General features: G+C 41.0%; 1 protein-coding gene across 3 annotated transcripts in view; it reads right to left on the bottom strand.

The window, feature by feature from the left end:
• The window catches only part of LOC124510805 (zinc finger MYM-type protein 2), a 102,565-nt gene extending 80,562 nt beyond the window's left edge, over positions 1-22,003 (bottom strand). Inside the window, exons 1-2 of one of the 3 annotated variants that reach the window (XM_047077463.1) lie at positions 21,773-22,003; positions 20,580-20,645 (exon numbers count right to left, since the gene is read on the bottom strand). The gene's annotated coding sequence lies outside the window, so the exon portion shown is untranslated. Of the gene's footprint in view, positions 1-20,579; positions 20,646-21,478; positions 21,730-21,772 lie in introns of those variants that run through there. The other 2 variants (XM_047077469.1, XM_047077478.1) reach the window with 2 other exon arrangements.
• Positions 22,004-24,267: the final 2,264 nt, after the last annotated feature.

Here is a 24,267-nt window from a genome sequence, read left to right as displayed (position 1 = left end):
TGGATGAAAAGATTAACATGAAGAGGACGCTATTACACCTAAAGCAATCTACAGATTTAATGCAATCCCTAACAAAACCCAATTTTTTTTTGCAGAGTGTCATCCTAAAATCCATGTGGATCTCAAGGGACAAGAATCTTGAAAAAAAAGAACAAAGCCAGAGGGGTCTGACACTTTCAGATTGCAAAACTTATTACAAAGCTACTACAGTACATTAAAACAGCTTGGTACTGACATAAAGACAAATATATAGGCCAATGACAAACAATAGAGCCGAGAAAGAAATCTCCAGATAGTCAGGTGAATTCACAAGAATGCCAAGATCAATCAATGATAAAGGTCATTTCAAAAAAAAAAAAAAAAAAAAAGGGTGCAACAGAACCCTCATACCATATATAAAAAATTAACTCAAAATGGATCAAAGACTTACATTTAAAGAACTAAAACTATAGAACTCTTAAAATAAAGGAAAGGTTTCATGACTTTGGACTTGTTAATGATTTCCTGGATACAAAACATCAAAAACACAGGCAATAAAAGAAAAACTAGATAAACTTGACATCATCAAAATTAAAAATGTTATGCTGAAAGAAAACTACTGACAATCAAGAATACTCTACCTAGTAATGTTTTCCATCAGGATTGAAGACAATAAAAAATTTTCCAAACTAACAAAAAGCTGGAGTTCATCATCACTAGTCTGACCTTACAAGACCTGTTAAAGAGAATTCTCATCTAAAACAAAAGGGCACTAATAATAACAGGAAAACAGGGGCGCCTGGGTGGCTCAGTCGGTTGGGCGTCCGACTTCAGCCCGATCGTGATCTCACGGTTCATGGGTTTTAGCCCTGCGTCGGGCTCTGTGGGGACAGCTCAGCTTTGAATTCTGTGTCTCCCTCTCTCTCTGCCCCTTCCCTACTCACACTCTGTCTCTCTCTCTCAAAAATAAGTAAACACTGAAAAAAAAAATAATAACAGGAAAACATATGAAAAGTATAAAATTCAGGGGCGCCTGGGTAGCTCAATCAAATAAGCACCCAACTTTTGATTTTGGCTCAGGTCATGATCTCACAGTTCATGGGTTCAAGCCCCAGGTCAGGCTCTGCAATGGGCATGGAGCCTGCTTGGGATCTATTCTCTCTCTCTCTCTCTCTCGCTCTCGCTCTCGCTCTCGCTCTCTCTGTCCCTCTTCTGCTCATGCTGTCTCTCTCTACAAATAAATAAACTTAAAAAAAAAAAAGGATAAAATTCACTGGGAAAGCTGAAAACAATTTAGAACTTCTGTGCAAAAAATGCTAAAGAAAGTATTTGCAAATCATACATCTGATAAAGAGATTTGTATCTAGAATATATAAACAATTCATACAAGTCAACAACAAAAACAATTTAAAAATGGGCCTTAAGACTTAAGTACTTTCTGTATCTTAAAGATATACAAAAAAAAAAAAAAAGATATACAAATGACCAATAAGCATGTGAAAAGATGCTCAACATTATTAATTAGAGAAATGCAAATCAAAACCAGAAGATATCATCTCACTTCCATAAGGATGGCTACAACAAACAAAAAGTAGTAATTGTTGGTGAGGGGCAACTGGTCAGTTGGTTGGTTGGCTGGCTGAAGAAATGTGATGCCTTGTGCATTGATGGTTAAAACAGGAGCAGTAACTATAGAAAACAGTACAAAGGTTACTCAAAAAATTAAAAACTGAATAACCATATAATACCACAATCCCAATTCTGGAAATATATCTAAAAGAAATGAAAGCAGGATCTCCAAGAGATTTTTGCACATTTACAGTCATGGCAGCACTATTCACAAATAGCCAGGAGGTGGCAACCAAATGTCCATGGGCAGATGAATAGCTAAGTAAAATGTGTATATACACATACAATGGAATATTATTCAGCCATAAAAAGAAAGGAAAACCTATTATGTGCTATGACACGGATGAATAGTGAGGATATTACATGAAGTGAAAAAAGACAAAATTCTGTATGATCACACTTACATGAAGTACCTAAACAAGCCAAATTCATACAAATATGAAGTAGGAGTGGTTACCAGGGGCTTAGGAGAGGGATACATAGGGAATTGTTTAATGAGTACAGTGTCAGTTTTTCAAGATGAAAAAGTTCAGGGGATCTGCTGTGTGATAACGTGGATATCTGAGCTATACACTTAAAAATGGTTAAGACAGTAAATTTTATGTGTTTTATGCAATTTAAAACAAAATAAGGGGAAAAAAACAAAATGATAACCACTTCACAGCAATTAGGAAGGAGTTCTTTTTTTATAAATAATAACAAGGCAAAAATGCACAAAAAATAGAACACTTCTGAAAAAAACTTGGACACTTCTGCATTGCTGGCCAGAGTCATGTAAAATGGGGTACAGCCACCATGGAGAACAGTTCGGGGTTCCCCAAAAAGTTATATGCAGAATTAACATATGATCAGTCAATTCCACTTCCTGGTATATACCTAAAAGAAATGAAACCTGAGACTCCTATAGATACTTGTGAACCAATGTTCACACCAGCATTATTCACAACGGCCAAAAGATGGAAACTGCCCAAAAGTCTGTCAACAAATGAATGGACAAACAAAATGTACACACAACAGAATATTATTCAGCCCTAAAAAGTCTGATACATGCTACAACACAGAAAACGTTGAAAACAATTATGATAAATGAACTAATTCAGACCAAAAAGGGCAAATATTTTATGGTTCTACTTATCTGAGGTGCCTACTAATACAGACAAAAAGATAGAACAGAGGTCACCAGGAAGTGGGGGAAAGGGGTACTGGGTATTATTGTTTAAAGAGTACAAAATTTTTGTTTGGGATGATGAAAAAGTTCTAGATAGGATAATGGTGATCTTTGCAAAACATTTGTAAGTATACTTAATGCCACTGAACTGTATACTTAAAAGAAAAAAATGATAAATTTTACATTCCTTTATTTTACCAGATATTTACGGGGGGGGGGGGGGAATACCACAATGATGCACTATTTGCAACTCATATCCTAAAAAAAAAAAAAATCAAGATAAAAAGGTCCTACGGTCAATAAGATAAAACCAACAACCAAAGAGAATAAAGGGCAAAAAAAAAAACAAAAAAAAAAAAAAACAGTTCAGTAGAAAAAGAAATACAGTGGCTCTTAAATATATGAAATATTTATAAGATGCAAATTTAAATTCTAAAGGGAAACCACTTTTTGCTTACATTGACAAAGATCAAAACATTCCTCAAAAAGTTAAAAACTACCCTACGAGTCAGCAATTGCACTACTAGGTATTTACCCAAAAATTACAAAAATACTAATTCAAAGCCATACATGCACCCCAATGTTTATATAGCAACATTATTTACAACAGTCAAATGATGAAACCAGCCCAAGTGTCTACTGATTGACAAATGAATAAAGAAGTTGTGGTGTGTGTGTGTGTATATGTATATATATATACATGTATATAAATATATGTATGTATGTATATGAACACACATACACATACATACACGTATCTTTATACACACACACAATGGAGTATTACTCAGCCATTAAAAAAAAAAAAAAAAACAGAATGAAACCTTGGCATTTGCGAGGACATGGATGGAGCCAGGGAGTATTATGCTGAGGGAAATAAGTCAGTCAGAGAAAGACAAATACCTATGATCTCACTCATATGCAGAATTTAAGAAACAAAACAAAGGGTAAAAAAGAGAGAGAGATGCAAACCAAGAAACAGACTCTCAACTATAGACAACTAATGGTTACCAGAAGGGAGGTGGATGGGGCAGATTCAGTAGGTAATGGGGATTAAGGAGAGCACTTGTCATAGTGAGCACCAGGTGTCATACAGGAGAGTTGAATCACTACATTATACACCTGAAACTAATATTACACTGTATGTTAACTGGAATTTAAATAAAAACTTAAGAGGGGTCCTGGGTGGCTCAGTCAGTTGAGTGTCCGACTCTTGATTTCAGCTCAGGTTGTAATCTCATGGTCATGGGATAAGCCCGGGGTCTATTCTCTCCCCCCTTCTTTCTGCCATTCCCCCACTCACATGTGCATGCAATCTTTCTTTCTCAAAATAAACATTTAAATAAAAACTTAAGAAAAATAAAGGCTTAACAGCACAGGAAGAGCCTCATACCATAAGTCAGTGTAAACTGGTATAACTTTTAATGGAGGGCACCTCAAAAAAATATTTTTAACCAAGCAATTCCACTTCTAAGCATCCTTCCTACAGACACATTATCTCATTTTTTAAAAAACAAAACATCAAAGGATACTTGTTGAGAAGTAAAAAGACTGAAACACCCTAAATTTCTCTCAAAAGCCTGATAAATTGAATGATGATGAAGACAATACAGTATTTTGCAGTCCTGGACACAAGGCAGCTCTAAAAATCTCCTTACATACTAATATGGAACAACTTCTCATTTAAATTAAGTGCAAACCAGGTACAGAACAATGGATAAACACAAACATCATACACACACAGAGAAGCATATGCACACACATATGCATATATTATCTCTAGATAAATATCTAAGAAAATGATAACAGTGGTTTGCTTGTAGGGAAGAGAACTGTGCCAATGGGTTGGGAGAAGAGGAAAGTCTTCCTTCTCACTGTTTATCCTTTCTACCTTTTAAATTTGGTACCATTTCCATATACACTAGGAATTGATTAGGGTTTCACGGAATTTAGAGATTAGAGACAAAAAAATTAACGTTTTGACATTATTGAAGCCTTCCCATTCAGACATATGCATGCCTTTCCATTATGGTTATCTTATATGTCCTATGGTATTATTTTATAAGTTCCTTCATAAAAGCCTTGCATATTCATTATAATTATTCTATCTTGCAATACTAACATGGATTTTTTCCCATTACCTTATAAAATGTTTACATAGCAAAAAAACAAAAAACAAGAAGATATAGAAATGTAGAAAATAAAAAATGTACATTCTACATTTACATATATTTTTAATAGATACAACAAAGAATTGACATCTATACTTTAGAAAGAACACAAATTAAACTGACAAAAATTTATTCGATAATATCCAGTGTTCACAAGAACGTGGAGAAACTAGTGGAAATGCGGTCAATACAGTGGTCCAGAGGAAGACAATCTGGCAATTATCTATTAAAATACATAAACATATACTCTGACTCAGCAATTCCTATTTTCACACCTATCATCAGAATTTCCCCCAGCAAAACCACACATGAACCCAGAGAAACTACTACACATATATTCTGTGTAGCACTGTTATAAAAAATTGCAAATAAACTAAATGTGCACCAGAAGAATGTCTAAACTATGTTATTAAATCCACCAAATGAAATATCACACAACAGCTACGAGTAGATCCTTATGTACTAACTCAAAGATATAGAAAACATACCAGTAAGTGAAGAGCAAGTAGCAGGAAGATATATACAGTATACGTTTTTAAAACGCACACACACGCGCGCACGCACACACACAAATGCACACATGAAATTATAATTCTTATGGGTACATATTAGTATGTGCACTGAAAAGTATCTGGAGTAATAAACACTAAATTGGTAATACTACTACTAATCTCTGAGGAAGTGAAGAAAGGCCAAGAGACCACTGACTGATGATTTAACAGATAGATTAATACCCTCATGATGCTTACAATATAGCCACAAAAGTTTCTTTTTAACAGTTCTTCATCAGTTACTCAAAATGATGCTACTGTGGTTTTAGAAACTGATAGAAAATCATTAATATACTAAAATCCACTCAAGAGTTATGATAGAATCTAAACAAAAATCTCTTTGATCTAATAAATGAATAATCAATTAACTCATTCAGGTTATCTCTAGGGCACAGAATTTCTAGGCATATGGAATCATTTCTTTCCCATAGGACCACAATTTAACTGCAAAGTACTTTCAAGTAATTTTAACTTTCTGTGGGGATTTCATCCATTCCCTTGATTTTAAATATTACCAATACCCTAGTCTCCTTAATTTATCTCAATCAAGTGGTTCCAAAGCCCAAAACTGTCTGCTTCCTACATCTAGTTCTTTTAACTCGCGTTCTCACTCTTGTAGCCGCAACTCCTTCAGTCGTTGCCAGCTATGTCTAGCTATTCATACCAGAAATCTGGAGGTCATTCTCAATTTCTTTTTTCTTCACTTCCAGTCATGTCATCCCCAAATCCAATCCTACTTCCAAAATAAATATTGAAAATGTCCATTTTTTTTCTTTTCAAATTTTTATTTAAATTCTAGTTTTTGGTTTTTTTCATTTCAAGAAACTGTCCACTTTAATCCATCTCTTCTGATATCCCTCTAACCCTAAAAATTCGCCATCATTTTGATGCCAGATTACTGACATTATCTACCATATTCCCTAGAATACCCAAAGATCCTTTTAAAAATTAAATCAGACAATGCCAATTACTTCTTACGTGACTTTCCAGTGTACTAAGGAGACAACCTAAGATTTTCCCCCTGACCTGTAACATTCTTAACTTTTTTTTAACTTTTTAAAAAATGTTTATTTTTGAGAGAGAGAGACAGAGAGAGAGCGAGTGAGCGAGCTAGGGAGGGGCAAAGAGACAGAGAGGGAGACACAGAATCCGAAGCAGTCTCCAGGCTCTGAGCTGTCAGCACAGAGCCAGACGCAGGGCTCAAACCCGCGAACCCTGAGATCATGACCTGAGCCAAGGTCGGAGGCTTAACCGACTGAGCCACCCAGGTGCCCCGATTCCTGCCTGATTGATCCCTGCCTACCTGCTAGGCTCAATTTCAGCACTGCTCTTCCCCACTTCGATCACTAAGGTTCTGCTAAACTAGGCTTTCTTTTAGTTCATGGAAGAGCCCAAGATCCTCCTTGGCTCAAGGGACCCTATGCACACAATCTTCCTCTGTCTGAAACAATCTTTCCCGAGCATCTTTCCAGGCACTGTTTAAATGTCACTCCCTCATCTCCTGAGGCAAGGGAAACAGAATCCAAAAACTACTGAGGGGCTAGTTGGATCAGCTGGTAAAGCATACAACTCTTGGGTCTCAGGGTCATGAACTCAAGCCCCACATTGGGCCTTGATCTTACTTAAAAAATAAATAAATAAAACAAACTACCGGGGCTACATCAAAATAAAAAGCTTCTCAATAGCAAAGGAAACAACAAAACTAAAAGGTAACCTATGGAATGGGAGAAGGTATGTGCAAACGACCTATCTCAAAGCGTCAGTATCCAAAATATATAAATAACTTATAAAACTAGGGGCACCTGGGTGGCTCAGTTGGGCGTCCAACTTCGGCTCAGGTCATGATCTCACAGTTCGTGGGTTCAAGCCCCGCGTGGGGCTCTGTGCTAACAGCACGGAGCCTGGAGCCTCCTTCAGATTCTGTGTCTCCCTGTCTCTCTGCCCCTCCCCTGCTCGCGCTCTGTCTCTCTCTTAAAAATAAATAAAAACATTTAAAAGTGTTTAAAGGGGCGCCTGGGTGGCGCAGTCGGTTAAGCGTCCGACTTCAGCCAGGTCACGATCTCGCGGTCCGGGAGTTCGAGCCCCGCGTCGGGCTCTGGGCTGATGGCTCAGAGCCTGGAGCCTGTTTCCGATTCTGTGTCTCCCTCTCTCTCTCTGCCCCTCCCCCGTTCCTGCTCTGTCTCTCTCTGTCCCAAAAATAAATAAACGGTGAAAAAAAAAAAATTAAAAAAAAAAGTGTTTAAATAAATACCTTATAAAACTCAACACCCAAAAAAATGAATAACCCAATTAAAAAATGGGCAGAAGACATAAGAGGACATTTCTCCAAAGAAGACACACAGATGGCAACAGACATGTAAAAAGATGCTCAACGTCACTTACCAGGGAAATGCAAAACAAAACTACAATGAGATGTCACCTCACACCTGTCAGAATGGCTCAAATCAACAACACAAGGAACAGCAGGTGTTGACAAGGATGTGGAGAAAGGGGAAGACTCCTGCACTGCTGGGGGGAATGCAAACTGCTGCAGCCACTCTGAAAATCAGTATGGAGGTTCCTCAAAAAGTTAAAACTTTCATCCAGCAATCACACTACTAGATATTTACCCAAAAATTACAAAAATACTAATTCAAAAGCATACATGCACCCCAATGTTTACAGCAGCATTATCTACAACAGCCAAATTATGGAAACAGCCCAAGTGTCCACGACAAATGGGTAAAGAAGTTGTGGTGTACACACACACACACACACACACACACACACACACACACACACACACACACAGGAGGGTACTGCTCAGCCATAAAAAAGAATGAAATCTAGAGTATTATGCCGAGGAAAATAAGTCAGTCAGAGAAAGACAAACACCGTATGATTTCACTCATATGTGGAATTTAAAAAACAAAAATGAACAAAAGGAAAAAAGAGACAAACCAACCAAGAAACAGACTCTTAACTCCAGAGAACAAACTGATGGTTACCAGAAAGGAGGTGGATGTGGGAGGGCAGGGGTGAAACAGGTGATGGTGTATGAAGGAGGGCACCTGTTGTGATGAGCACTGGGTGATGTATGGAAGTGTTGAATCACTGTATTATATACCTGAAACTAATATTACACTGTATGTTAACTAACTGGAATTTATATAAAAACTTAAAAAAATAGGGGCGCCTGGGTGGCGCAGTCGGTTAAGCGTCCGACTTCAGCCAGGTCACGATCTCGCGGTCTGTGAGTTCGAGCCCCGCGTCGGGCTCTGGGCTGATGGCTCAGAGCCTGGAGCCTGTTTCCGACTCTGTGTCTCCCTCTCTCTCTGCCCCTCCCCCGTTCATGCTCTGTCTCTCTCTGTCCCAAAAATAAATAAACGTTGAAAAAAAAAAAAAAACTTAAAAAAATAAAGGTAAATGTCACTCTCCCAAGATCTTTCTCTGTCAAACATTTAATTAACCCATCATCATCGCTTCTTGGCCTTTTGGCTAAGATCAAGTGTAATTAACCCATCATCCTTGGTCTAAGTAAGTTCTCCCTTATTATATTATCACACACATTTCCTCAGCTATAGTTATCCAATTTGTAATTTTATGGGCTTTTTTTCGATTTTTAAAGTTTATTTAGAGAGAGACACGAGTGAGGGAGGGGCAGAGAGAGAGTGAGAGAGAGAGAGAGAGAGAGAGAGAATTCCAAGCAGGCTCTGCACTGTCAGCACACAGCCGGGAACCAACGCTCAAACTCACAAACCATGAGATCATGACCTGAGCCAAAATGAAGAATCGGACGCTCAACCGACTGAGCCACCCAAGGGCCCCTGTAATTTAGTTTACTTTGTCATCTGTATCCCCCATTATACTGTATGTTCCATGAGGGCAAAGACCTATGTCCTTATTGTCTATTACTGCATCCTCCGTACTTAACGTAATGTCTGCCCAAAATTTACTATTTTTCTCTAATAAAGGGAGGTAACAAATAACTTTTCTGGGTTGTTGTTTGTTTTGTTTTTCTGCTACCCCACTATCACCTCCCCACAAGTGAATTCTAACTCTATCTCCCCCTCCCTTCCTGTTGTCCAAAGCACAATCATTTCACCCTTGAGCTTCAGTTTACCCATTATAGAATAGGAAATTAAAATAAAGTCCTCAAAAGATGAAAAACTGAAATCTGCCCCGTATCTTTGGTTATGACTTTTTACTACTTCCATACTCAACATACATAATTGGTAACATGGTTAATCTTAGACCCTAATAAAAGGTTATCCTACCCTAGCTTCTTTAACCCTTAACCAAAGAAGCTAAATAAGCCCACACTTCCTTCTCCAAACATAATTTATAATCTACAACAACACAAGTAAACTTCAACTACGTATGTTAATTTGGAAACATTCATTTATTCTTAAAACACTTGGTATTCCTAATCTATGATCTAGTGTAATCACTTTGTTTCCCAATGTTTTTTAACACGATTGAGTAAATGGCTTTAAAAAGAATGTATCTTCTTTACATGAATTCAAAAGTCCCATGATTAAGACCCATCTTACTAAAAAAAAATAAATAAAGAGGGGGGGCAGGGCGCCTGGGTAGTTCAGTTGGTTGAGCGTCCAACTCTTAGTATCAGCTCAGCTCTTGATCTCAGGGTAGTGAGTTCAAGCCCCACGTTGGGCTCCACATTGGGCTCCATGCTGGGCATGGAGCCTACTTTAAAAAAAAAAAAAAAAAAAAGACTGACTCATCTAACCTAAAGACACAATAATAAGTGCATCAATAAGCAAATGAAACCACAGATTCGAAAAAGCTTCAGGTACTGAGTCTACTTTTCCAATACAGATTACTACTAAATAAAAACCTATTCCCTGTGTTGTTTTTTTTTTTAATTTTTTTTTCCACGTTTTTATTTATTTTTGGGACAGAGAGAGACAGAGCATGAACGGGGGAGGGTCAGAGAGAGAGGGAGACACAGAATCGGAAACAGGCTCCAGGCTCTGAGCCATCAGCCCAGAGCCTGACACGGGGCTCGAACTCACGGACCGCGAGATGGTGACCTGAGCTGAAGTCGGACGCTTAACCGACTGCGCCACCCAGGCGCCCCTCCCTGTGTTTTTTAAGACTCAATTTATTACTAGAATTCTTTCCTAGAGATATGTTCCTCAGAGATTCACTGATTGCTCTTAAAATGAAAGGAATACAAAAAGAACATGGAGTATACCAAAGAAAATCTGTGTTTTCTTCTCCTTGGTAGACAAATTATGGAAAGTAAATATACAATCCTACCTATCGTTTACAATTCAATGTAGTTGGTTTTTTTTTTTTTTTACTTTTTAAAAAATATTTATTTTTGGGCGAGCGCAAGCAGGGAAGGGGCAGACAGGAACAGAGGATCCGAAGCAGGCTCTGCACTGACAGGCTGACACCAGTGAGCCCAATGTGGGGACTGAACTCACGAACCATGAGACCATGACCTGAGCCAAAGTGAGACGCTCAACTGACTGACCACCCAACGGCCACAGTTTTTTGTTTTTTAAACTGTGTAATAAATAGGTGAAACTCTGAAGCAGAGGCAGTCTTATTTCAGTTTATCCCTTTTCTTCAGCCCCTTCATGACCTGAGTTCTACTTTTTTGTCTCTAAATTTTATCACACACCTAATATAACAACTACCAATTTTAAAAGACATACTTGGTACCATACTCATTACAACTACCTTAAAATATACCTCATAATAGATATCTTAAATATATTATTATTACCCCATTTGGCAGATGAGTAAGCTATTTTGTGTAATCAGGTAGCTTTCCTATGGTAGACTGTAACTGTTAGGTACAAAACCAGGGTTTGTGACTAAGTCCACATACCTTTCATTATACACCATCCCTTAATCACAAAGAACTGAGACTCATGAACTATTCTAATATACCGACCACTAGAATTCAAACATTAATCAACTGAAGACTTTTGCAACCTAAGGATAGGGAAGGAATTACAAGAATGTCAGACTTGTGTAGAAAATGTCAATTACTGATAATAGTATACGTGTGAAATATTAGTATGCTGAACAGGGAAAACAATTATAGGAATACATTTAAAAACAGAAACATCTCATATAAAATGGGATTAGGAGGAACTTCCATTTTCTCCACCACATTTTTTTTAGTACTTGAAGATTTTAGTACTTAAGGGCACGTTTTATTTGTTTTTATTTATTTTTAAGGTTTATTTATTTTTGAGACAGAGAGACAGAGCATGAGGAGGGGAGGAGCAGAAAGAGATGGAGACAGAATCCGAAGCAGGCTCCAGGCTCTGAGCTCTCAGCACAGGGACCGATGTGGGGCTTGAACTCATGCACCATGAGATCATGACTTGAGCCGAAGTTGGACACTTAGCCAACTGAGCCACCCGGGCACCACTAGGGCATGTTTTATTTTTATAACCAAAGTATTAAAAACTCCTTTCTGGGGCGCCTGGGTAGCTCAGCCAATTGAGCGACCAACTCTTGATTTTGGCTCAGGTCATGATCCCAGATTCGTAGGATCGAGCCTAGAGTCAGGCTCCCCTCTGAGCATGGAGCCTTCTTGGTATTCTCTCTCCCTCCCTCTGCCCCTCTTCCTGCTCATGCTCTCTCCCTCTCTAAAATAAAATAAAAATAAATAAGGAAAGAACTGTCCTTTCTGACATGCATGTAACTATTCATGTCTGTATATTTTCTATTATGCATCGTTTATATTCATTCATTTACATGATTGTCTCCTCAAAATGAACACAGAGAACCTACCTAAAAATCACATATGACATTTCCTAATTGCTTTTTTTTTTTAAGGGTTTTAAAGCTTAGTTCCTATTTTGTTTCACATGCCAACAAGAATCACTGAAGTTTTTACAAACTAAGAGATGTGATCAGACCGGGTTTTAGAAAAAATTAATCTGGTTGTAGACTGGAATAAGGAATAGAATGAAAGTTGCTTTGTATATATAAATCCCTATTATCTAACAAAACGGACTATGGTCAACACACAAAACAAAACTAGAGACAGTGGAGTGCCTTAGAATAAAAGAACACTTAAAGGTCTCAACATTTGAGAGTCTAACGAGGGTAGGTGAAGGAGACGGTCAGAAATATAAAACCATGTTACTTCACAGACCCATAAATCAAGAGTTTCAAGGAGTATTTAATTCCAAATGCTACAGAATTAAGACAAAAATGAAGCACTGAAGGATTTGACTATTAAATCACCAGTGATCTCAAAAAAAGTACCTGTATAGTGTTGTGAGTGAAATCAGTGAAATTTCTTTTGAAAAGTACGGGAAAATGAAGCAGAAGACGTGCAAAAGATTCTGTAGAGATTCTGAAGGATAGAGCACTTCAGCATTCTTACAGACCAACAAAGGAGCAGGCAGAGAGAAGTCAGTGAAGATAAAGAGAATTCCTTCTATCAGATGAGCATTCAATTCAGTGAGGCTACTGGCAAGAATCTCATGATATTTGGTCCATTCAAACAGATTATAGACCTTAGCTGCTGTTGACTACACATCTATTGGCCAGTCATATACTCTGTATTATTTTTAATTCTTATCACATAACAATCACAAAAAAGCAGGCATCATCATACACATTTATCAAATGGGTAAACCAAGGCTCATAGGTTAAATAACTTACCAGAGATCACAAACTAGTAAATAAATGGTAGAGCAAAATTGGTTTTAACAGTTTCATCAGGGCATAATTTGCATGTGATAAAAATTTATTCATTTTAGTGAAAATTTTTAGTAAATTTATATACGTATGCAGTCATCAATACAATCTAATTTAAGAAAACTCTCATCACCCCAAAAATTCCCTCATAAGGGTAGATTTGAACCCAAATCTCTCGTCTTCAAACTCATGTCACACTGCAAATCCCCTAGCAACATCAAGTAACAAAAATAAAAATTTTAGGCAGAAAAAACTCTAAAATTAAGTCCCACTAGTCCCCCTTCCATGTGAGGCCCCAACATACCACTAGAACCACACCCACATTCCATGATCTCAGCAAATTCAAAAGTTTACTAAAATTTGGATATGCCTCATACAAGTACAGCAAAAAAAGTACACAGACTATGTGGTATTTTTTTTCTAAATGCAAAAGGAGTTAGAAATGAAGAAGAGAAATGAACACTTAAATCCAGGAGAAAGATAGGATGAAAACAGCTGGGCAAGGACATAAGGATGGAAAATGGGATATACAAATGAAGAAAATAAGGCATCATAGAAGTCAGGAGTCAGGGTCATGAAAGACAGACTAACTTAAACAGAAGCTTCTCTTTGATATGCAACATAAAACTGGAATGACAGGACTTCCTAGGCAAGAGTTAAAACTTAAGAACCAGAACTATACACTATTAAGAGACTCAAACAAAATTAAAAACACAAAGTGAGACAATATGCATAATAATTAAAGTTGTAAAGTTAAAACTAGATTAATTTTATAGTAATGATTTTATAAAATTGAAACAAAAACAAAATTTTCATTACTTTAGAAACAGAACCATGAACATGTAAGAATTTAGATACCATGTGAGGGCCAGAATTAATTAAAATAAACTGAACTAATTAAAATATAACAATAAAGGGGCGCCTGCTGGCTCAGTCAGTTAAGTGTCCGACTCTTGGTTTCAGCTCGGTTCATGAGTTCAAGCCCCACGCCAGGCTCCAAGGTGACAGTGCGGAGCCTGCTAGGGATTCTCCCTCTCCCTGCCTCTCTTCTCGATAGATAGATAGATAGATAGACAGTTAGACAGATGGATAGATAGGTAAAATATGACGATACATAATACAAAGAGATCTAAAACAAAAGGATAAAATAAAAATTTCATTTTTTAATGTTTATTTTGAGAAACAGAGAGAGAGAGAGAGAGAGGGAGAGAACAAGTCCAGGGAGGGGCAGAAATAGAGAGAAATCCCAAGCAGGCTCTGTGCTGCCAGTGCACAGCCTGACGCAGGGTTGGATCCCACAAACCATGAGATCATGACCTGAACCAAAACCAAGAATCAGATGCTTAACTGACTGAGCCACCCAGGTACCCCTTAAAATTTTATTTAAACTGAATTTTTACTCCTACTCTGACATTTCTTTAATGCTACAGAACTGGAAACACAATTAACTAATCTGATCATCACTGGCCTAACCAGAAGCTTACAAATTCCAAATTAAAGTCCTAGAATATAGCATTAGAAGTCTAAATGAAATGCTCTTGCAAGCACTGAGGCAGAGAGAGGGCTGGCCAACTCTTAACAGAACACATTTTTTACAATTACTTGATATATAGTAAATGTTACAACACACAATTTTTTTAATAAGTGATTTCTGATTACCCTAAACTATATTCAGTCTGGTCCAGTGAACTGAATAATCCAAGAAACATCCCTCTTCTTAGTCAAAAGACATGCTTCTTAGAAATAAATTATAAAATTGTTATAGTATTACAAAAAATGTCTCAAACTTTAATGTCTTTTGGTTACAGAACCATAATAGCAGTTCCAAATTCTTGTAACACTAAATCCAGACAACAGCTCTATCTAGGTGACTACGGCAAAAGTAATATACACATGGCACGGCCACAAAGTAAAAAAACTGAAGAATTTGTCTCATTCTGTCACATTTTGGGAACTTTCTTCCATCTGAAGTAAGCACCACAATCTTACTTAAAATAGCCATTTAAGTATTTTTTAATCCAACCTAAAGGTACAGTTAAAAAGAAGTTTACTCTAAGAATTATAATATTATTCTCAATTATTCTAATGAGGTTGCAACAATTCTACTCCTAAGAAATTACAATTATCTTAAATTACAATTTAATATTAATTTTAAATATCAGAATCATACTAAAATATTTAATAATTTAAGAATAAAATGTTGTAAAACCTTTTAAAACTTAAGATCAAATTGACATATAACATTTTATTAGTTTAGGTATATTTTTTAACATTTTAATTAAAAAAATTGTAATGTTTATTTATTTATTTATTTTTTTTAAAGCTAGTCACTGCCTTTTTTTAATTTATTTATTTTTGGGACAGAGAGAGACAGAGCATGAACGGGGGAGGGGCAGAGAGAGAGGGAGACACAGAATCGGAAACAGGCTCCAGGCTCCGAGCCATCAGCCCAGAGCCCGACGCGGGGCTCGAACTCACGGACCGCGAGATCGTGACCTGGCTGAAGTCGGACGCTTAACCGACTGCGCCACCCAGGCGCCCCTTAATGTTTATTTTTGAAGGAGAGAGAGAGACAGACAGGGTGTGAGTGGGGAAGGGGCAAAGAGAGAGGGAGACACAGAATTCCAGGCAGGCTCCAGACTCTGAGCTGTGAGCACACAGCCCGACGCGGGTTCAAACTCACAAACTGCGAGATCATGACCTGAGGTAAAGTCAGACACTTAACTAACTGAGCCACCTAGGCATCCCTTAACCTTTAAATTTTAAATTCACGTAACAAATTTGATCTTTGAATTCACTAAGAACGCCAGAGGAAAAAAAAATCTAGAACCCTCTGGAGAAGAGAAACCTGACCCTTGGCAGTCTATTGACACTAAAGAGTGGTTAGTGGCACCCTGGGTTGACCACCCAACTTTGGCCCAGGTCATGATCTTGCTGGTTCACAGGTTCAAGCCCCGCATCAGACTCTGTGCTGACAGCTCAGAGCCTGGAGCCTGCTTCAGATTCTGTGTCTCCCTCTCTCTCTCTCCAGCTCATGCTCTCTCAAAAATAAGTAAGGGGCGCCTGGGTGGCTCAGTCGGTTAAGCGTCCGACTTCAGCTCAGGTCACAATCTCGCGGTCGTGAGTTCGAGCCCCGCGTCGCGCTCTGGGCTGATGGCTCAGAGCCTGGAGCCTGCTTCAGATTCTGTGTCTCCCTCTCTCTCTGCCCCTCCCCCGTTCATGCTCTGTCTCTCTCTGTCTCAAAAATAAATAAATGTTAAAAAATTTTTTTAATAAATAAATAAATAAAAACATTAAAGAAATAAATAAAAATAAGAGTGGTTAAAATTCTTTAACAGTAATGTAACTCTTCAAGAAGGATAAACAAAAACTAGATAACAGGATAATGAAACACATATTCAGAAGTTTTTTCTTAAATCAGAGCTATGAAATATTCATTACCTACTTATCCTAATATCCAAAGTTTACTCTTAAATCATATCTTGTAACAGTAAATATCAATACTTATAGGACACTAATCAAATCAGTAACAATAAAACCCCAATGGTCATATCCTTCTTTCAAATTACAGACCATGAATTTTTATTCAATTGTATTACTTCTTTCAATGTACTGCTATGAAGTTAAAAATAAAATAGAACTAAGAACAAATCCCAAACTAATCATGTGACCAAGTGATTTTGCAAACCTCTCTACACATCAATTTTTAACTCTACAATAGATTTCTCCATTGGTTTACAATTGTTTTTCTGCAGTTCTAGAGTGCTACTAGTGTTGAATGAAACTTGAAGCAAAAAATTAATAGATTTTAAAATATGCAATAAAATAGATAAGCTCAAAATGTGTTGTGATCCAAATTTTAAGACATTTTAAGATGACCAACTTATCTTATTACTAAGTATGTGAATGGTGCTGGCCCGCATAATTCCCTTCCCATTTCTATTTTAATAACAGAAACCTAAGATTACAAAGTGAATTGTTTAAAAAACAGGTTGCAGATTTAAAAAATGTGCAACCGCAACTACGTAAAACAATTTTCTTGCCAAACCAAAATAAAAAATAAGCTACAGTTATTACCCAGAATTCCATAGTTCAAACTCATGAATTTATCCAACAGCAATTTTTCTCACAGACTTTATAGGTCTTACAGATCAGTTGCGCATGAGAACTTTTAGATTTGAATAGTTCAAAACTCCTGTTCAAGTCTAAAATCCCAATTCCAGGAGCGCCTGGGTGGCTCAGTCAATTGAGCATCCAACTTCGGCTCAGGTCACGATCTCGCGGTTTTTGAGTTCCAGCCCGTTGTCAGGTTCTGCACTGACAACTCGGAGCCTGGAGCCTCCTTCAAATTCTGTGTCCCTGCCCCACTGGCACTCTGTCTCTCTCTCAAAAACAAATAAACATTAAAAAAAAAATTTTTTTTAATCCCAACTCTATGATCTCACAGGAATAGGAGAAAATTAACAAACTGAAATTAAAAAATGGGAAATGCAGAGACAAAGTAATCTCTATGCTTGTTTCCTAATTTAAAATGTCCTTCACAAAATACTATTTGAGAATCCACTGTGCTCACCTAAAAAATACAGGCAAACTGAATATGCCAATCTTCTTAAAATAAATATTATTCAATATAATAATATGTACATTAGTAACACTGCTAAGGGGATAGACAGAGATATTAACGCCTAGAAAACAAAAAATATAAAATTTCCGATTATACACCTTTTGACAACGAAGAGAGTGTTCCAGGATTTCATATATATTCTTTCCATCACAGTAATATACCATACCATCTGATTTTAAGACTTTGTCTCAAATGTATTAAGAGTATGCACTTATGAACCTCAAACAAGGGCAAAATAGAAGAATCTTTAATAACACTGTTATACAAAGACGGTACATTAAGCTCCGTATCACGCAAGTTTGAAACATTCATGTCAGCACCTGTGTGATATCTGAGTGAAACGGGGTTGTCCCACCACATGAGATACAAAGGTCCAGCCCATGAGATTATATATATAACAGGGAAAAGTAGAAACCACCCTGTATCTTTCTTCCAAGTGTTTAAAAGGGCAGGCAGGAGATGGGAATACATACTGTTAAGGATGCTCTGAAGAAAGATGCCATTAATATGCAACGTATTTTTAACTGCCAAAACACTTCATAAGTACACATAAAAGCACCTAACTCACATTAAGTGTCTGACAGTAAGTATAATAAAGAACTTATTTAGCCAAGGTCAATTAAAAATCATGTTATCTTCATCTTACTATCTGGCACATTAAAGCACCATTAGTTGGTGTCTTTTAAGCAAAGGAATTTTAAATTCTGAGCTAAATCATTAAGCAGAACAAGGACAACATTTTGGTATCATCAGAACGAACCACGGCCTTCATTAGTACATATGTGTTGACATGACAGATAATCCAGATTACACATTTTCTACGTCCTCCTCCCCAAATGTTTATTAAATATAAACCAATTACCAACCTTCCCCACATCACAGCTGAGAACAAAGGAAAAAAATATGACAAAGTTAAATCTTTCATGAAACTATGTGTTAATAATATAAGCTTTGCCCTTTTATGTGAAAGATCTGATCCTTGATCCATTTTATCTGAATGATCTAATACCTGAAAAGAGCTTTAAACTCGTGACACCAAGTTATACTCATTCAAGTTGCAGTATTTAGGAAACAATTATAGACCCTACAATGTATACAGACATACTGAAAAAAGGGAACATATTACTTCTGATTCAAATACAGTTTTTAAATAAGACAGTAAAATAATCTAATCGACAACTGCAGTTCTAGAACTTTTTAAAAAGATACTCAGTAAGATTCAAACATTTGCTATTTGTTTACACACTCTTCTCCAGGAAAAGAACAGAAGCTGAGAGAATTCTAACCTTGGCTCTTCCAGTGTTTCAATTTCTAAATGTGTAAAACAAGAATATTAAGTACTTTGAAACAGGACAGCATAGGAGCTAAACTTGGGCACTGTAATCACACTGCCTGTTTTATACTAATACTACTTCTACCTGGGTATCCTCTGTTTCCTCCTCTACAAATTAGGAATATAAACTACTTATATCACTGATCTCTCACAGTGTCACACTATCAGAGAGGACCTCATTTTGTGAGGATTAAATTATTAAATGCATATCAGAAATCAGTTTGGATATGTGTTGATAATTATAGAATATAAATAACAGGCACACAAAGGTTCAGCATACTATCCTCACTCACAAATTTAAGTTATCATAACAAACATTTTTTTAAAACTCGGAATTATACTGCCATATACTAAGGGGTCAATATGTGCTATTTTCATTACTCCGCAGGATAACTGCTAAGATTAAAGGAAGTAATACATGAAAGGGCCCTGCAGTGTGTCTAGACTGTTGTGTATTAAAATATACATTAACATCCTCACGTTATCATTCGCAATCAGTATTCGGCAAATATTCATCTTCAATTAGCTATCTTTTGAACCATCAGGGACTTAATATCTAAGCATAAGCTACTGTATTTATGTCACCTCTGACAGAAATCTTCAAGTTACAATATGGACTGTCCATGAGATACAATGTGACCAGAGCTCAGGAAAGACAATGTGTCCAGAGTGCTGGCTTCATGGATATTTTGTAACTAGTTTCAACTGACAAGTCATGTTTATTCCACTAGCTAGCATATTACAAGACCGTTTCCTTAAAACCAACAGATTACAAGCATTAAACAATAACTCAGGTGACACATCCAAGAATGGCTCCAGTGAAGACCAATCAACACCGAAGACGGGGCGGGGGGAGATTTAACTGGAGCAGTGGGCCAGTGTCATCAGCACACTAGTTGGTCAACCACCTGGATGAGCTAGAACACTAGAAGAGTGGACTTCGCGCCGTCCATCAACTCATGAGCCCTAAGAGTCGAAAGTCGTCTTTCAAATTAGACACAAACAAAACGTTCAGGGAGCCTATTTTTTCCAATCCCTACACTCAATCATCCATTGTAAAGGAAGAAAAAGTGTTAAAGATGGTTGCATGCACAGCATTTCCAACGAGTACCTTCAATTCCCACTTTGGAACTCTAGAGGGCACCAGAAATATGCCCTCCTTTGCACCACCCCTCCTCCCGGGTAACGTGAGCAGCTGCAGGAGCCCGTCGTCTGGTTGCTGAGGTTGGTATTGCAGCAGCAGGAGAGATGTCTGCAGCGGTGGAAACAGCAGCGCCCACTCCCAGCTGCCTCACCAGCCATTACCCAGGCTTCACCCCGGGGGCAGCTGCCACCCAAGGAAAGGCTCCTCCCCCTCAAAACAACGGGGAGAGACAAGTCCCTTGGCTAAACCCCTACAACCCGACCACGTCCTCTAAGAGCAACAAATTAGAGGCGAAGGACTCACAATGGGGGTGTTTTCCTCACTTTCTGCCAAAGATGCACCAGCTGGGGTTGGAGGCGATTCCTGGTCCTGGGGTAAAAGGAAAAATGGCAAATGGATCAGGAACATCTAACCAGGTGGGAGAACCAAAGCCCATTCCACCAAGAGGAGGCCGAGACGGGAGCAGGAGGTCAAGGAGGTTTGGCCCCTCTATTATTACTCCACAGCCCGCGACCAACAGTCCCCTCCCACGTAAAGTGGAGCAAAACGGCGCAAAACATATATTTGGGACCAAAGCCCACGTGAAAGGCAAAATCCGGAGGGAGGAGGCTGGAGGGCACCAAGCCTGCTACTGGGAAGGGAGGGGGGGGAAGGGAAAACGTTGCCTCGACGCCAGCAGGGGAATTGTACTCCCTCCTAAATTTGCCCACCCAGCGTCATCCCCGTCACTCGGGGCACCAATTCGGAGGTAAGGGGCGGCTCACGTCACCGCTGGGCTGCTATCTCCCATATTTGCCCCAAGCAGTTGCCCTGGGCCCGAGACTTGCCCCCCCCCCCTGCAGTCGGCGACCGGCAGCGCTGCCTCCCCGTCCGCCATTAGAGACCCAGCCAAACAATACGTGAAGAGCAAGAGCCGCGCAGCGCAGCCCAGGCAAGAGAAGAGCGACGGAGGGGACCCGGTGGGGGAAGAGGCAGCACCCTCGCCCCGAAAAACTTGGGGACCTCGGGCTACCGCGGAGACAGCGGGAGCGCAGCCCCGAGAGCGGGAGAACGCACTGAGGCGCCCCTCCCCCCACCTTTCTACCTCCTCCGCCCCCCCCCCCCGCAAGAAAGAAAGGGAAAAATACCCCGCGACCTCCCACCGCCCCGGCCCGGGCAACCCCCGCCCCCCGAGCGACCCCCGCCTCTGGCGTCCGCCTCACCCAGCCCTCCCGGCCTCGCCCTCACTCTCGCAGCCCTTCGGGCCGCACGCGAAGACGCCTGTGACATGAGCGGAGCCCGGAGGAGACCCCGAGGCCCCGACGCGGCAGCGGCGACGGCGGCCGCGCCGCGGGGTATTAATCCCGGGTCGGTGGGAGGCTCCGGAGGCTGCCCTCACCCATCTCCGCCTCCCCAGTCGCCTCCGCCTCCGCCTCCTCCTCCCGAGGCTGCGCTGCTCCCAGCCACCCCCACTATCGGCGGACCTGGGCTGGAAAGACAGCGGGGATAAGCCTCACCCGGTTCTGGCTGCGGCTCCGCGGAACGAACCTCCCCTCCCCCGGCCCACCCCCCTTCGGCAACACGCACAACTCCGCTCGGTCCAGTCCCGGGTTTAGCGCTGGTGAGGAGGAGGAGGCGGAGGAGACGGAGGAGGCGGCGGTGCGGCCGAGCCCGGAGAGGCCCCGCCCTCCGCGCCCTCATTGGCTGGCCGGAAAGGCGGGCCGCGGCGCCTCGGGCACGTCCATTGGCTACATCTGCCTTCCTTCAGGACCCCCCTCGGGGGGGTGGTCCGAAAGGCTGTCCGTCAGGCGCAGGCCACACCCCCCCGGCGTCGCCGTTCCACTCCCCCCCTCCGCCCGCTCCCGGCCCTCGGCCGCGTCCCCTCCCCTCCTTACCCCCGCCTCCCACCCCGCCCCCACCCCCGGGTCCGTCAGGGTCAGGCAGCCCGAGTTTCGCCGCCCGCTGCACCGGCCACGGGCTCCGGCCCTGGGCGCCCGGGGTGCCCTCCAGGGCCCGGGACAGCCCGCGAATCTGAGGCCGTGGCCGCCTGCCCTGGCTCGGGCCTGGGCGCCCAGGCTGCTGCAGCCGCTCCCAACGACCCTGCCCGAGGAGAGACGCGGCCTCGATGTCCCCAACGCCCTCCCTGTCCAGTTCCTGAAGCCCCCCGAGAGGGGCGAGCCCCCGGGCACGGGCTGGAGCGATTGCAAGTGGGAGGTCGGGGCGGCGGGTGAAGTGGGTTCCCGAACGTGCCGCGGGGAGTGGGAGCGCTTCCACCCTCGCCTCACCCCCGTGGGGAATAGTCCCCCCACCTCCCGTCATGGCTGCAGGAGGAGACGACGTCCTCCATTTTGTCGGGACTGCTGTGGGAACTTGGGACCAGTTCAAAACCAGACCCCGTGGGGCTGGGAAACTTGTTCCCGCGAAGCCCCAACTGGGCTCCGCCATTCGGCCGGGGGGACGGCCCCCGATGCCGGCGTCTGCGTCTGAGGGGCCCTGGGGGACGGGCGCCACGGTGGAGGGACCCAGACGCCGCTCCCCGCCTCCATCAACCAAGATGGAGGAAGCTGCGGGCTCCCCTGGAGCTGGGCTCCCGCCTGTTGGAAGGGCCGGAGCCTCCCCTCGGTGCGTCCCTCGCCGCTGCCGTCGTCCTCCTCCGCGGCCTCTTTCCGTTGCCCTCCCCCAGCCTCTACCCGGCCTCCCCACTGCCTTCCACCACCGCCTGGTCCTCAACGGTCGATGGGGTCTCCGCTCCACCGCCTGCTCCATCGCTTCGCCCGACCGGGGCCGGCCTGGCTGCGGGGAGCCGAGCGAAGGTGCGCGGCGTTGCGGCGCGCCCCGGGGCGGGTGTGCCCGGAGAAGCCACATCGACGATGGGGCTTCTCTTTTGTTCACCGTCTACACCTACGTCTTCGGCGCACGTCAGGGTGCCGTGCGACATCCAAGATTCCGTGTAAAGATGAAAGCGAGGCCTCTTTCGTCCCACCCTAGCGGTTGTTCGTGGGATTACAACTGACGGTGTTGGGGTAATAAATGGATGGATAAATTAGACTTCTCAATTTCATGATTCTCTAACACACTGCCTATTAATACGTAGACGTGTTCTGTTACAATTTGAAGTTCAACACGATGATGAGGAACACGAGTTTTTTAATGAGTTAATCATCCAAGTTCTCAGTAAAGACTGCCGCTAAACGTGTTTTAGACGTTGACTACATAGCATCATCTAGCAGAAATTGAAATTTATTCATTCACTGTGACTTGAAAAATCAAATAATCCTTCCACCTAGAGCTAATTGCAATAAAGACACCGTTGTTTATTTAAGTTGGAGAATATCCAGCATGTATTTCAACCAGCTCAGAACAGTATTGCTTGCTTTTATTTTTCAGCATTTTATTTCATAATTGAAATTTTTGTCAGTTTTCAATACAATATCCTCGCAAGACTTTATATTATATTACACAGTGCTGTTTCACATTGACATTCTTGATGTCACTAGCTTCACAACAGAAACACCCTCTATTACCAGATGCGGGGCATCCTTGTAATAATTCTGTTGAAAACTTACACCATCCCTCTTCCGTAACCTTATACCATGGCAATAGCCAGTACTCACTGAGTTTATACTTGAAAGGCTTGAATACCGATACTTTCCAGTAAGCTCTGTCAGAGACTTCCACATGTTGTCCAATTTGAGGAAGTTCTTTTTTTTTTTTTAATGTGTATTGATTTATTCTGAGAGAGAGAGAGCATGAGGATGGGAGGGGCAGAGAGAGGGAAGCGGAATCCCAAGTGGGCTCCTGCTGTCAGCACAGAGCCCAATGTGGGGTTTGAACTAACCAACCATGAGATCACTGCCCCAGGCTTAACGACCGAGCCACCCAGGCACCCCTAATTTGAGGAAGTTCTAAACTGCTACCAATTCCTGGCATCATTGCCATTTTATAATTAATTAATACGAATGATAATTACAGTAGGATATATTATTCACATTTGTATCCCTTCATTTAAATC

This window comes from Lynx rufus, unplaced genomic scaffold, assembly GCF_022079265.1.
Source record: "Lynx rufus isolate CCGP_SWC_20201006 ecotype Redwood Valley unplaced genomic scaffold, mLynRuf1.p SCAF_1, whole genome shotgun sequence".
Lineage (NCBI taxonomy): Eukaryota > Metazoa > Chordata > Mammalia > Carnivora > Felidae > Lynx > Lynx rufus.
Note: the sequence above shows the minus strand (reverse complement) of the source record. Positions and strands in the feature narration are given on the sequence as shown.